Raw genomic sequence first — 13264 nt, 5'->3', positions numbered from 1 at the left:
GTCAGTGCAATCAGTAAATAATGAGAAATGAAATCCAGAACTTGGCAAGAATCCCAAGTGGATGTCTTGGTGTGGTTGGGGAAGGGAATCTTTGTCAATGATGGCACACTGTGCATTAACACTGCAGCAGCTGCTGCACCTCTTACAAACTTAGTTTCTTAAGGGAGAGTTTTAAAAAAAGGGAATTGGATAATTGCATGAAAGGAGAGGCAAACAAAAGCAGAGCGAAGGAAGTGGGCCCAAATGGCAAGTCTTTCATAAAACTGCCACGGTACGATGGCCTGAATGGACTGGCGATGTGTTGTGCACTGCTGATCGTCCATGGCTGGGTCAATACCTCTGCAGCCTTGCGAAATGTCACAGTGGAATTGCATTTCAATCAAACAAGCACCACAAATCGATTAAGACTGTATAGTTTAACAATACTTGCAGCTTCCTCAGCGCTGTAAGTGTGTTGAGTTTCTGTAGTGTAGTGGTGATCGCGTTTGCCTCACACGCAAAAGGTCCCCAGGTCGAAACTGGGCAGAAACATTTTCAAAACGAACCCAAATTTCTTCGCTCGAAACATGCAATCATTGACATTCCCCATGAACACAACACAATTTCTCAAAGCCCTCTTTCTCTTGCACATTGTGTGCACAATGCCTTGCACTCGCTCCTTTTTCTAGTCCTGATGCTGCAGAAAGTTCCTCAAAACCGAGCAGTGACACTTTATTTGGCTCAGATAAGAATAGAAACCTGCAACACGAGCTTGCTAAGTAACAGCGAATCTTAGTCTCATTTCAGACGAGGCAAAAGCACATCAGCAATTCACTTTCACCAGCTCCACAGTCGTTGAGACAGGGGCACGCTGCAATATTTTGAACGGCACTGTCCAATTACTCGCTGTCAGCAGCAAGAGGCGTCTGCTGCCTCAATCAACAGGTTACTGGCCATCTCGGGGAGGTAAAATAGCACAACCCGGGCCAAATCTCCCCAGAAACCAAGCACCGGCTCCGCAAAACGTAGGCACATGATATCCGGGTCACTGAACCTCCAAGCAGCTCTGACAGAACACCCAAGTGACTGAAACTTTCTTTGAGTTGCAATGATGAATCTCCGGTGGAAACAAGTTGGGGGAAATTGCTCCTCCTGAACATTTCTTCTTGGGTAAAAGGGGCAAAAATCCTTTTCAATTTAACCACTGCTGCAGCAGATTCTTGGTGTCTTAAGCACCTTGATAACCCAGCTCTTAACATGCAGCCGCAATTATGACAAGGGGTAAAGGTTCATGACACGCAGAGGGGAAAAAGTTATTTAAGTTATGACAGTCGCTCACAGATTTATTAGCGTTTTGTTCAGTCAGTAACAGAGACATACCTGGATTTATTGATGCAGATTAACATAACTATTCAGCGTCACGCAGAGCCGCTAGGAGTACTTTGCCTCCCTTAAAGACGGACACAGCTGATTCTGTAACTGAAGCGAAGGAAACAGGCAGACCTGCCAAATTATCATTTTATTTTGTTCTTCATTCGGCAAGTAACAGGAACACTAACAAGGTGGCGTTGAAAATGAGATGCACTGCGGCTCCACTCAATATCAAAGCGCTCCTTCATATTGAACCGAGGAAGAATATACATGAATAAAAGCAAAATACTGTGGATGCTGGAAATCTGAAATAAAAACAAGAAATTCTGGAAATACTCAGCAGGTCTGGCAGCATCTGTGGAGACAGAAGCAGAGTTAACATTTCGGCTCAGTGACCCTTCTTCAGAACTGGCAAATATTAGAAATGTCAAAGGTTAGAAGCAAGTAAAGCGGGGGTGGAGCAAGAGATAACAAAGGAGAAGGTGTAGATTGGACAAGGCCACAGAATAGCTGACCAGAAGGTCATGGAGCAAAGGCAAACAATATGTTAATGGTGTGTTGAAAGACAAAGCATTAGTACAGAGAGGACTGTTAATGGACTGAAAATTGAACAGCAGCAAGTACAAACAGGAAAAAAAAACAGTGGGTAAGCAAACTGAACAAACTAAGATGAAATAAAATAAACATACAAAAAAATGTAAAAAATGTAAAAATGAAAAATAACAAAAAATGAAAGTAAAATGGGGGCCCCGTCATGCTCTGGAATTATTGAACTCAATATTCAGTCCGGCACGCTCTCGTGTGCAGTGGTTCACACCGCAGCCTCACAGCTCCAGCGACCCGCTTTCAATTCTGGGCACTGCCTGCGTGGTGTTTGCAAGTTCTCCCTGTGTCTGCGTGGGATTCCTCTGGGTGCTCCGGTTTCCTCCCACATGCCAAAGACTGGCTGCTTGATAGGTTAATTGGCCATTATAAATTGCCCCTCGTATAGGGAGGTGGTGGGGAAATATAGGGAAGGTGGGGATGTGGTAGGAATATGGAATTCGTGTCGGATTAGTATAAATGGGTGGTTGATGGTCAGCACAGACTCGGTGGGCCGAAGGGCCTGTTTCACTGCTGTATCACCAAACTAAACTAATCGGTCAACGGGATGCTGTTTTTCGAGCTTGTGTTGATGTTCACTGGAACACTGAGGCAATCCCAGGATAGAGATGTGAGCATGAGAGCAGTGGGCAGTCTTGAAATAGCAAGCAACCGGAAGCTCAGGGTCCTGCTTGCGGACTGAGCCGACGTATTCCGCAAAGCGGTCACCCAGTCTGCGTTTGGTCTCCCCAATAAACATGAATATACATGAATTGGATTTAGGTGCCAGTATGTTGCAAAACAAGAAGAAAGAAAAGCAAAAATGCCATTAACTCTGACTTTGCAAATGATTCACTGAAAAATTCTTTCATTTGCTGGAATAGATGACTATTGTGCATCTGAAAATGGGCACCATGGAATTGTGTTGCATACTGACCTGTTTTCCTATATTTGCCTGTCATCTATGCAATTCAATTTGTGTTGGATATTGCTGAGAATCTCATTTCAAGATGAGGGCACAGATATTATTATGATACGGCTGAAAGCCTAAACCTGGAACAAATACTGTGTTACATGGATTGCAACGTTTCGAGGGCTGTGCAGCTAAGGTGAGGAAGACAGGAATGATGTGTTTGATGATTGCGTGGAATGCATTGCAAACTTGGGTTACGTTGCTTGATTTCATTCTACACCTTGAAATTCAGAAACAAGTGAGGCACCAGGTGGAAACCAACAGCTGTCTCTGTGGAAGAGGGGACATGGCTTCCTAATCTAACCATTTGAACTCTGCAAACATTCTGCTGGATCTGAACTGCCCTGTATACCAAGGCCAATTTGTATACTATATAAATTGGCATGCCCAGACTATGCAGAGGACTCCAGGTGGGGTCCAACCAGGACATTATATAGCTGCAGTGAAGCTTCTCCCCCATTATATAACTGCCTCTGTTACGCATTCTACTGCGAGGGTAATCACATTGCATGTAGCATCTCAGCAAAATAAGGACTCATTTGATCAAAATAAAGAGTTTAAAAACACAAATATGTGTCAGTGCAATCAGTAAATAATGAGAAATGAAATCCAGAACTTGGCAAGGATCCCAAGTGGATGTCTTGGTGTGGTTGGGGAAGGGAATCTTTGTCAATGATGGCACACTGTGCATTAACACTGCAGCAGCTGCTGCACCTCTTACAAACTTAGTTTCTTAAGGGAGAGTTTTAAAAAAAGGGAATTGGATAATTGCATGAAAGGAGAGGCAAACAAAAGCAGAGCGAAGGAAGTGGGCCCAAATGGCAAGTCTTTCATAAAACTGCCACGGTACGATGGCCTGAATGGACTGGCGATGTGTTGTGCACTGCTGATCGTCCATGGCTGGGTCAATACCTCTGCAGCCTTGCGAAATGTCACAGTGGAATTGCATTTCAATCAAACAAGCACCACAAATCGATTAAGACTGTATAGTTTAACAATACTTGCAGCTTCCTCAGCGCTGTCAGTGTGTTGAGTTTCTGTAGTGTAGTGGTGATCACGTTTGCCTCACACGCAAAAGGTCCCCAGGTCGAAACTGGGCAGAAACATTTTCAAAACGAACCCAAATTTCTTCGCTCGAAACATGCAATCATTGACATTCCCCATGAACACAACACAATTTCTCAAAGCCCTCTTTCTCTTGCACATTGTGTGCACAATGCCTTGCACTCGCTCCTTTTTCTAGTCCTGATGCTGCAGAAAGTTCCTCAAAACCGAGCAGTGACACTTTATTTGGCTCAGATAAGAATAGAAACCTGCAACACGAGCTTGCTAAGTAACAGCGAATCTTAGTCTCATTTCAGACGAGGCAAAAGCACATCAGCAATTCACTTTCACCAGCTCCACAGTCGTTGAGACAGGGGCACGCTGCAATATTTTGAACGGCACTGTCCAATTACTCGCTGTCAGCAGCAAGAGGCGTCTGCTGCCTCAATCAACAGGTTACTGGCCATCTCGGGGAGGTAAAATAGCACAACCCGGGCCAAATCTCCCCAGAAACCAAGCACCGGCTCCGCAAAACGTAGGCACATGATATCCGGGTCACTGAACCTCCAAGCAGCTCTGACAGAACACCCAAGTGACTGAAACTTTCTTTGAGTTGCAATGATGAATCTCCGGTGGAAACAAGTTGGGGGAAATTGCTCCTCCTGAACATTTCTTCTTGGGTAAAAGGGGCAAAAATCCTTTTCAATTTAACCACTGCTGCAGCAGATTCTTGGTGTCTTAAGCACCTTGATAACCCAGCTCTTAACATGCAGCCGCAATTATGACAAGGGGTAAAGGTTCATGACACGCAGAGGGGAAAAAGTTATTTAAGTTATGACAGTCGCTCACAGATTTATTAAAGTTTTGTTCAGTCAGTAACAGAGACATACCTGGATTTATTGATGCAGATTAACATAACTATTCAGCGTCACGCAGAGCCGCTAGGAGTACTTTGCCTCCCTTAAAGACGGACACAGCTGATTCTGTAACTGAAGCGAAGGAAACAGGCAGACCTGCCAAATTATCATTTTATTTTGTTCTTCATTCGGCAAGTAACAGGAACACTAACAAGGTGGCGTTGAAAATGAGATGCACTGCGGCTCCGCTCAATATCAAAGCGCTCCTTCATATTGAACCGAGGAAGAATATACATGAATAAAAGCAAAATACTGTGGATGCTGGAAATCTGAAATAAAAACAAGAAATTCTGGAAATACTCAGCAGGTCTGGCAGCATCTGTGGAGACAGAAGCAGAGTTAACATTTCGGCTCAGTGACCCTTCTTCAGAACTGGCAAATATTAGAAATGTCAAAGGTTAGAAGGAAGTAAAGCGGGGGTGGAGCAAGAGATAACAAAGGAGAAGGTGTAGATTGGACAAGGCCACAGAATAGCTGACCAGAAGGTCATGGAGCAAAGGCAAACAATATGTTAATGGTGTGTTGAAAGACAAAGCATTAGTACAGAGAGGACTGTTAATGGACTGAAAATTGAACAGCAGCAAGTACAAACAGGAAAAAAAACAGTGGGTAAGCAAACTGAACAAACTAAGATGAAATAAAATAAACATACAAAAAAATGTAAAAAATGTAAAAATGAAAAATAACAAAAAATGAAAGTAAAATGGGGGCCCCGTCATGCTCTGGAATTATTGAACTCAATATTCAGTCCGGCACGCTCTCGTGTGCAGTGGTTCACACCGCAGCCTCACAGCTCCAGCGACCCGCTTTCAATTCTGGGCACTGCCTGCGTGGTGTTTGCAAGTTCTCCCTGTGTCTGCGTGGGATTCCTCTGGGTGCTCCGGTTTCCTCCCACATGCCAAAGACTGGCTGCTTGATAGGTTAATTGGCCATTATAAATTGCCCCTCGTATAGGGAGGTGGTGGGGAAATATAGGGAAGGTGGGGATGTGGTAGGAATATGGAATTCGTGTCGGATTAGTATAAATGGGTGGTCGATGGTCAGCACAGACTCGGTGGGCCGAAGGGCCTGTTTCACTGCTGTATCACCAAACTAAACTAATCGGTCAACGGGATGCTGTTTTTCGAGCTTGTGTTGATGTTCACTGGAACACTGAGGCAATCCCAGGATAGAGATGTGAGCATGAGAGCAGTGGGCAGTCTTGAAATGGCAAGCAACTGGAAGCTCAGGGTCCTGCTTGCGGACTGAGCCGACGTATTCCGCAAAGCGGTCACCCAGTCTGCGTTTGGTCTCCCCAATAAACATGAATATACATGAATTGGATTTAGGCGCCAGTATGTTGCAAAACAAGAAGAAAGAAAAGCACAAATGCCATTAACTCTGACTTTGCAAATGATTCACTGAAAAATTCTTTCATTTGCTGGAAAAGATGACTATTGTGCATCTGAAAATGGGCACCATGGAATTGTGTTGCATACTGACCTGTTTTCCTATATTTGCCTGTCATCTATGCAATTCAATTTGTGTTGGATATTGCTGAGAATCTCATTTCAAGATGAGGGCACAGATATTATTATAATACGGCTGAAAGCCTAAACCTGGAACAAATACTGTGTTACATGGATTGCAACGTTTCGAGGGCTGTGCAGCTAAGGTGAGGAAGACAGGAATGATGTGTTTGATGATTGCGTGGAATGCATTGCAAACTTGGGTTACGTTGCTTGATTTCATTCTACACCTTGAAATTCAGAAACAAGTGAGGCACCAGGTGGAAACCAACAGCTGTCTCTGTGGAAGAGGGGACATGGCTTCCTAATCTAACCATTTGAACTCTGCAAACATTCTGCTGGATCTGAACTGCCCTGTACACCAAGGCCAATTTGTATACTATATAAATTGGCATGCCCAGACTATGCAGAGGACTCCAGGTGGGGTCCATCCAGGACATTATATAGCTGCAGTGAAGCTTCGCCCCCATTATATAACTGCCTCTGTTACGCATTCTACTGCGAGGGTAATCACATTGTATGTAGCAACTCAGCAAAATAAGGACTCATTTGATCAAAATAAAGAGTTTAAAAACACAAATATGTGTCAGTGCAATCAGTAAATAATGAGAAATGAAATCCAGAAGTTGGCAAGAATCCCAAGTGGATGTCTTGGTGTGGTTGGGGAAGGGAATCTTTGTCAATGATGGCACACTGTGCATTAACACTGCAGCAGCTGCTGCACCTCTTACAAACTTAGTTTCTTAAGGGAGAGTTTTAAAAAAAGGGAATTGGATAATTGCATGAAAGGAGAGGCAAAGAAAAGCAGAGCTAAGGAAGTGGGCCCAAGTGGCAAGTCTTTGAAAAAACTGGCAATGGTACGATGGCCTGAATGGACTGGCGATGTGTTGTGCACTGCTGATCGTCCATGGCTGGGTCAATACCTCTGCAGCCTTGCGAAATGTCACAGTGGAATTGCATTTCAATGAAACAAGCACCACAAATCGATTAAGACTGTATAGTTTAACAATACATGCAGCTTCCTCAGCGCTGTAACATGTTGAGTTTCTGTAGTGTAGTGGTGATCGTGTTTGCCTAACATGCAAAAGGTCCCCAGTTCGAAACTGGCCAGAAACATTTTCAAAACGAACCCGAACGTCTTCGCAAGAAATATGCAATCATTGGCATTCCCCATGAACACAACACAATTTCTCAAAGCCCTCTTTCTCTTGCACATTGTGTGCACAATGCCTTGCACTCGCTCCTCTTTCTCGTCCTGATGCTGCAGAAAGTTCCGCAAAACCGAGCAGTGACACTTCATTTGGCTCAGATGAGAATAGAAACCTGCAACACGAGCTTGCTTAGTAACAGCGAATCTTAGTCTCATTTCAGACGAGGCAAAAGCACATCAGCAATTCACTTTCACCAGCTCCACAGTCGTTGAGACAGGGGCACGCTGCAATATTTTGACCCGCACTGTCCAATTACTCGCTGTCAGCAGCAAGTGGCGTCTGCTGCCTCAATCAACAGGTTACTGGCCATCTCGGGGAGGTAAAATAGCACAACCCGGGCCAAATCTCCCCATCAACCAAGCACCGGCTCAGCAAAACGTAGGCACATGATATCCGGGTCACTGAACCTCCGAGCAGCTCTTACAGAACACCCAAGTGACTGAAACTTTCTTTGAGTTGCAATGATGAATCTCCGGTGGAAACAAGTTGGGGGAAATTGCTCCTCCTGAACATTTCTTCTTGGGTAAAAGGGGCAAAAATCCTTTTCAATTTAACCACTGCTGCAGCAGATTCTTGGTGTCTTAAGCACCTTGATAACCCAGCTCTTAACATGCAGCCGCAAATATGACAAGGGGTGAAGGTTCATGACACGCAGAGGGGAAAAAGTTATTTAAGTTATGACAGTCGCTCACAGATTTATTAGCGTTTTGTTCAGTCAGTAACAGAGACATACCTGGATTTATTGATGCAGATTAACATAACTATTCAGCGTCACGCAGAGCCGCTAGGAGTACTTTGCCTCCCTTAAAGACGGACACGGCTGATTCTGTAACTGAAGCTAAGGAAACAGGCAGACCTGCCAAATTATTATTTTATTTTGTTCTTCATTCGGCAAGTAACAGGAACACTAACAAGGTGGCGTTGAAAATGAGATGCACTGCGGCTCCGCTCAATATCAAAGCGCTCCTTCATATTGAACCGAGGAAGAATATACATGAATAAAAGCAAAATACTGTGGATGCTGGAAATCTGAAATAAAAACAAGAAATTCTGGAAATACTCAGCACGACTGGCAGCATCTGTGGAGACAGAAGCAGAGTTAACATTTCGGCTCAGTGACCCTTCTTCAGAACTGGCAAATATTAGAAATGTCAAAGGTTAGAAGCAAGTAAAGCGGGGGTGGAGCAAGAGATAACAAAGGAGAAGGTGTAGATTGGACAAGGCCACAGAATAGCTGACCAGAAGGTCATGGAGCAAAGGCAAACAATATGTTAATGGTGTGTTGAAAGACAAAGCATTAGTACAGAGAGGACTGTTAATGGACTGAAAATTGAACAGCAGCAAGTACAAACAGGAAAAAAAACAGTGGGTAAGCAAACTGAACAAACTAAGATGAAATAAAATAAACATACAAAAAAATGTAAAAAATGTAAAAATGAAAAATAACAAAAAATGAAAGTAAAATGGGGGCCCCGTCATGCTCTGGAATTATTGAACTCAATATTCAGTCCGGCACGCTCTCGTGTGCAGTGGTTCACACCGCAGCCTCACAGCTCCAGCGACCCGCTTTCAATTCTGGGCACTGCCTGCGTGGTGTTTGCAAGTTCTCCCTGTGTCTGCGTGGGATTCCTCTGGGTGCTCCGGTTTCCTCCCACATGCCAAAGACTGGCTGCTTGATAGGTTAATTGGCCATTATAAATTGCCCCTCGTATAGGGAGGTGGTGGGGAAATATAGGGAAGGTGGGGATGTGGTAGGAATATGGAATTCGTGTCGGATTAGTATAAATGGGTGGTCGATGGTCAGCACAGACTCGGTGGGCCGAAGGGCCTGTTTCACTGCTGTATCACCAAACTAAACTAATCGGTCAACGGGATGCTGTTTTTCGAGCTTGTGTTGATGTTCACTGGAACACTGAGGCAATCCCAGGATAGAGATGTGAGCATGAGAGCAGTGGGCAGTCTTGAAATGGCAAGCAACCGGAAGCTCAGGGTCCTGCTTGCGGACTGAGCCGACGTATTCCGCAAAGCGGTCACCCAGTCTGCGTTTGGTCTCCCCAATAAACATGAATATACATGAATTGGATTTAGGCGCCAGTATGTTGCAAAACAAGAAGAAAGAAAAGCACAAATGCCATTAACTCTGACTTTGCAAATGATTCACTGAAAAATTCTTTCATTTGCTGGAAAAGATGACTATTGTGCATCTGAAAATGGGCACCATGGAATTGTGTTGCATACTGACCTGTTTTCCTATATTTGCCTGTCATCTATGCAATTCAATTTGTGTTGGATATTGCTGAGAATCTCATTTCAAGATGAGGGCACAGATATTATTATAATACGGCTGAAAGCCTAAACCTGGAACAAATACTGTGTTACATGGATTGCAACGTTTCGAGGGCTGTGCAGCTAAGGTGAGGAAGACAGGAATGATGTGTTTGATGATTGCGTGGAATGCATTGCAAACTTGGGTTACGTTGCTTGATTTCATTCTACACCTTGAAATTCAGAAACAAGTGAGGCACCAGGTGGAAACCAACAGCTGTCTCTGTGGAAGAGGGGACATGGCTTCCTAATCTAACCATTTGAACTCTGCAAACATTCTGCTGGATCTGAAGTGCCCTGTATACCAAGGCCAATTTGTATACTATATAAATTGGCATGCCCAGACGATGCAGAGGACTCCAGGTGGGGTCCAACCAGGACATTATATAGCTGCAGTGAAGCTTCGCCCCCATTATATAACTGCCTCTGTTACGCATTCTACTGCGAGGGTAATCACATTGTATGTAGCATCTCAGCAAAATAAGGACTCATTTGATCAAAATAAAGAGTTTAAAAACACAAATATGTGGCAGTGCAATCAGTAAATAATGAGAAATGAAATCCAGAAGTTGGCAAGAATCCCAAGTGGATGTCTTGGTGTGGTTGGGGAAGGGAATCTTTGTCAATGATGGCACACTGTGCATTAACACTGCAGCAGCTGCTGCACCTCTTACAAACTTAGTTTCTTAAGGGAGAGTTTTAAAAAAAGGGAATTGGATAATTGCATGAAAGGAGAGGCAAACAAAAGCAGAGCTAAGGAAGTGGGCCCAAATGGCAAGTCTTTCATAAAACTCCCATGGTACGATGGCCTGAATGGACTGGCGATGTGTTGTGCACTGCTGATCGTCCATGGCTGGGTCAATACCTCTGCAGCCTTGCGAAATGTCACAGTGGAATTGCATTTCAATGAAACAAGCACCACAAATCGATTAAGACTGTATTGTTTAACAATACTTGCAGCTTCCTCAACGCTGCACATGTGTTGAGTTTCTGTAGTGTAGTGGTGATCGCGTTTGCCTAACACGCAATAGGTCCCCAGTTTGAAACTGGGCAGAAACATTTTCAAAACGAACCCAAACTTCTGAGCAAGAAATATGCAATCATTGGCATTCCCCATGAACACAACACAATTTCTCAAAGCCCTCTTTCTCTTGCACTTTGTGTGCACAATGCCTTGCACTCGCTCCTCTTTCTGGTCCTGATGCTGCAGAAAGTTCCGCAAAACCGAGCAGTGACACTTTATTTGGCTCAGATGAGAATAGAAACCTGCAACACGAGCTTGCTTAGTAACAGCGAATCTTAGTCTCATTTCAGACGAGGCAAAAGCACATCAGCAATTCACTTTCACCAGCTCCACAGTCGTTGAGACAGGGGCACGCTGCAATATTTTGACCCGCACTGTCCAATTACTCGCTGTCAGCAGCAAGTGGCGTCTGCTGCCTCAATCAACAGGTTACTGGCCATCTCGGGGAGGTAAAATAGCACAACCCGGGCCAAATCTCCCCATCAACCAAGCACCGGCTCAGCAAAACGTAGGCACATGATATCCGGGTCACTGAACCTCCGAGCAGCTCTTACAGAACACCCAAGTGACTGAAACTTTCTTTGAGTTGCAATGATGAATCTCCGGTGGAAACAAGTTGGGGGAAATTGCTCCTCCTGAACATTTCTTCTTGGGTAAAAGGGGCAAAAATCCTTTTCAATTTAACCACTGCTGCAGCAGATTCTTGGTGTCTTAAGCACCTTGATAACCCAGCTCTTAACATGCAGCCGCAAATATGACAAGGGGTGAAGGTTCATGACACGCAGAGGGGAAAAAGTTATTTAAGTTATGACAGTCGCTCACAGATTTATTAGCGTTTTGTTCAGTCAGTAACAGAGACATACCTGGATTTATTGATGCAGATTAACATAACTATTCAGCGTCACGCAGAGCCGCTAGGAGTACTTTGCCTCCCTTAAAGACGGACACGGCTGATTCTGTAACTGAAGCGAAGGAAACAGGCAGACCTGCCAAATTATTATTTTATTTTGTTCTTCATTCGGCAAGTAACAGGAACACTAACAAGGTGGTGTTGAAAATGAGATGCACTGCGGCTCCGCTCAATATCAAAGCGCTCCTTCATATTGAACCGAGGAAGAATATACATGAATAAAAGCAAAATACTGTGGATGCTGGAAATCTGAAATAAAAACAAGAAATTCTGGAAATACTCAGCACGACTGGCAGCATCTGTGGAGACAGAAGCAGAGTTAACATTTCGGCTCAGTGACCCTTCTTCAGAACTGGCAAATATTAGAAATGTCAAAGGTTAGAAGCAAGTAAAGCGGGGGTGGAGCAAGAGATAACAAAGGAGAAGGTGTAGATTGGACAAGGCCACAGAATAGCTGACCAGAAGGTCATGGAGCAAAGGCAAACAATATGTTAATGGTGTGTTGAAAGACAAAGCATTAGTACAGAGAGGACTGTTAATGGACTGAAAATTGAACAGCAGCAAGTACAAACATGAAAAAAAACAGTGGGTAAGCAAACTGAACAAACTAAGATGAAATAAAATAAACATACAAAAAAATGTAAAAAATGTAAAAATGAAAAATAACAAAAAATGAAAGTAAAATGGGGGCCCCGTCATGCTCTGGAATTATTGAACTCAATATTCAGTCCGGCACGCTCTCGTGTGCAGTGGTTCACACCGCAGCCTCACAGCTCCAGCGACCCGCTTTCAATTCTGGGCACTGCCTGCGTGTTGTTTGCAAGTTCTCCCTGTGTCTGCGTGGGATTCCTCTGGGTGCTCCGGTTTCCTCCCACATGCCAAAGACTGGCTGCTTGATAGGTTAATTGGCCATTATAAATTGCCCCTCGTATAGGGAGGTGTTAGGGAAATATAGGGAAGGTGGGGATGTGGTAGGAATATGGAATTCGTGTCGGATTAGTATAAATGGGTGGTCGATGGTCAGCACAGACTCGGTGGGCCGAAGGGCCTGTTTCACTGCTGTATCACCAAACTAAACTAATCGGTCAACGGGATGCTGTTTTTCGAGCTTGTGTTGATGTTCACTGGAACACTGTGGCAATCCCAGGATAGAGATGTGAGCATGAGAGCAGTGGGCAGTCTTGAAATGGCAAGCAACCGGAAGCTCAGGGTCCTGCTTGCGGACTGAGCCGACGTATTCCGCAAAGCGGTCACCCAGTCTGCGTTTGGTCTCCCCAATAAACATGAATATACATGAATTGGATTTAGGCGCCAGTATGTTGCAAAACAAGAAGAAAGAAAAGCACAAATGCCATTAACTCTGACTTTGCAAATGATTCACTGAAAAATTCTTTCATTTGCTGGAAAAGATGACTATTGT

General features: G+C 44.2%; 4 non-coding genes across 4 annotated transcripts; all 4 read left to right on the top strand.

Annotated features, from left to right (window-relative positions):
• The first annotated feature begins 458 nt into the window (after nt 1-458).
• trnav-cac (transfer RNA valine (anticodon CAC)) lies at nt 459-531 on the top strand. Its single transcript has one exon. It is a non-coding gene; the product is annotated as a tRNA-Val (tRNA).
• Nucleotides 532-3938: 3407 nt separating this feature from the next.
• On the top strand, nt 3939-4011 carry trnav-cac (transfer RNA valine (anticodon CAC)). Its single transcript has one exon. It is a non-coding gene; the product is annotated as a tRNA-Val (tRNA).
• A 3406-nt stretch (nt 4012-7417) lies between these two features.
• trnav-aac (transfer RNA valine (anticodon AAC)) lies at nt 7418-7490 on the top strand. Its single transcript has one exon. It is a non-coding gene; the product is annotated as a tRNA-Val (tRNA).
• A 3406-nt stretch (nt 7491-10896) lies between these two features.
• Nucleotides 10897-10969, top strand: trnav-aac (transfer RNA valine (anticodon AAC)). Its single transcript has one exon. It is a non-coding gene; the product is annotated as a tRNA-Val (tRNA).
• Nucleotides 10970-13264: the final 2295 nt, after the last annotated feature.

This window comes from Heterodontus francisci, chromosome 22 (genome assembly GCF_036365525.1).
Source record: "Heterodontus francisci isolate sHetFra1 chromosome 22, sHetFra1.hap1, whole genome shotgun sequence".
Lineage (NCBI taxonomy): Eukaryota > Metazoa > Chordata > Chondrichthyes > Heterodontiformes > Heterodontidae > Heterodontus > Heterodontus francisci.
The sequence above is the reverse complement of the archived record's forward strand: the minus strand, read 5'-3'. Positions and strand labels throughout refer to the sequence as shown.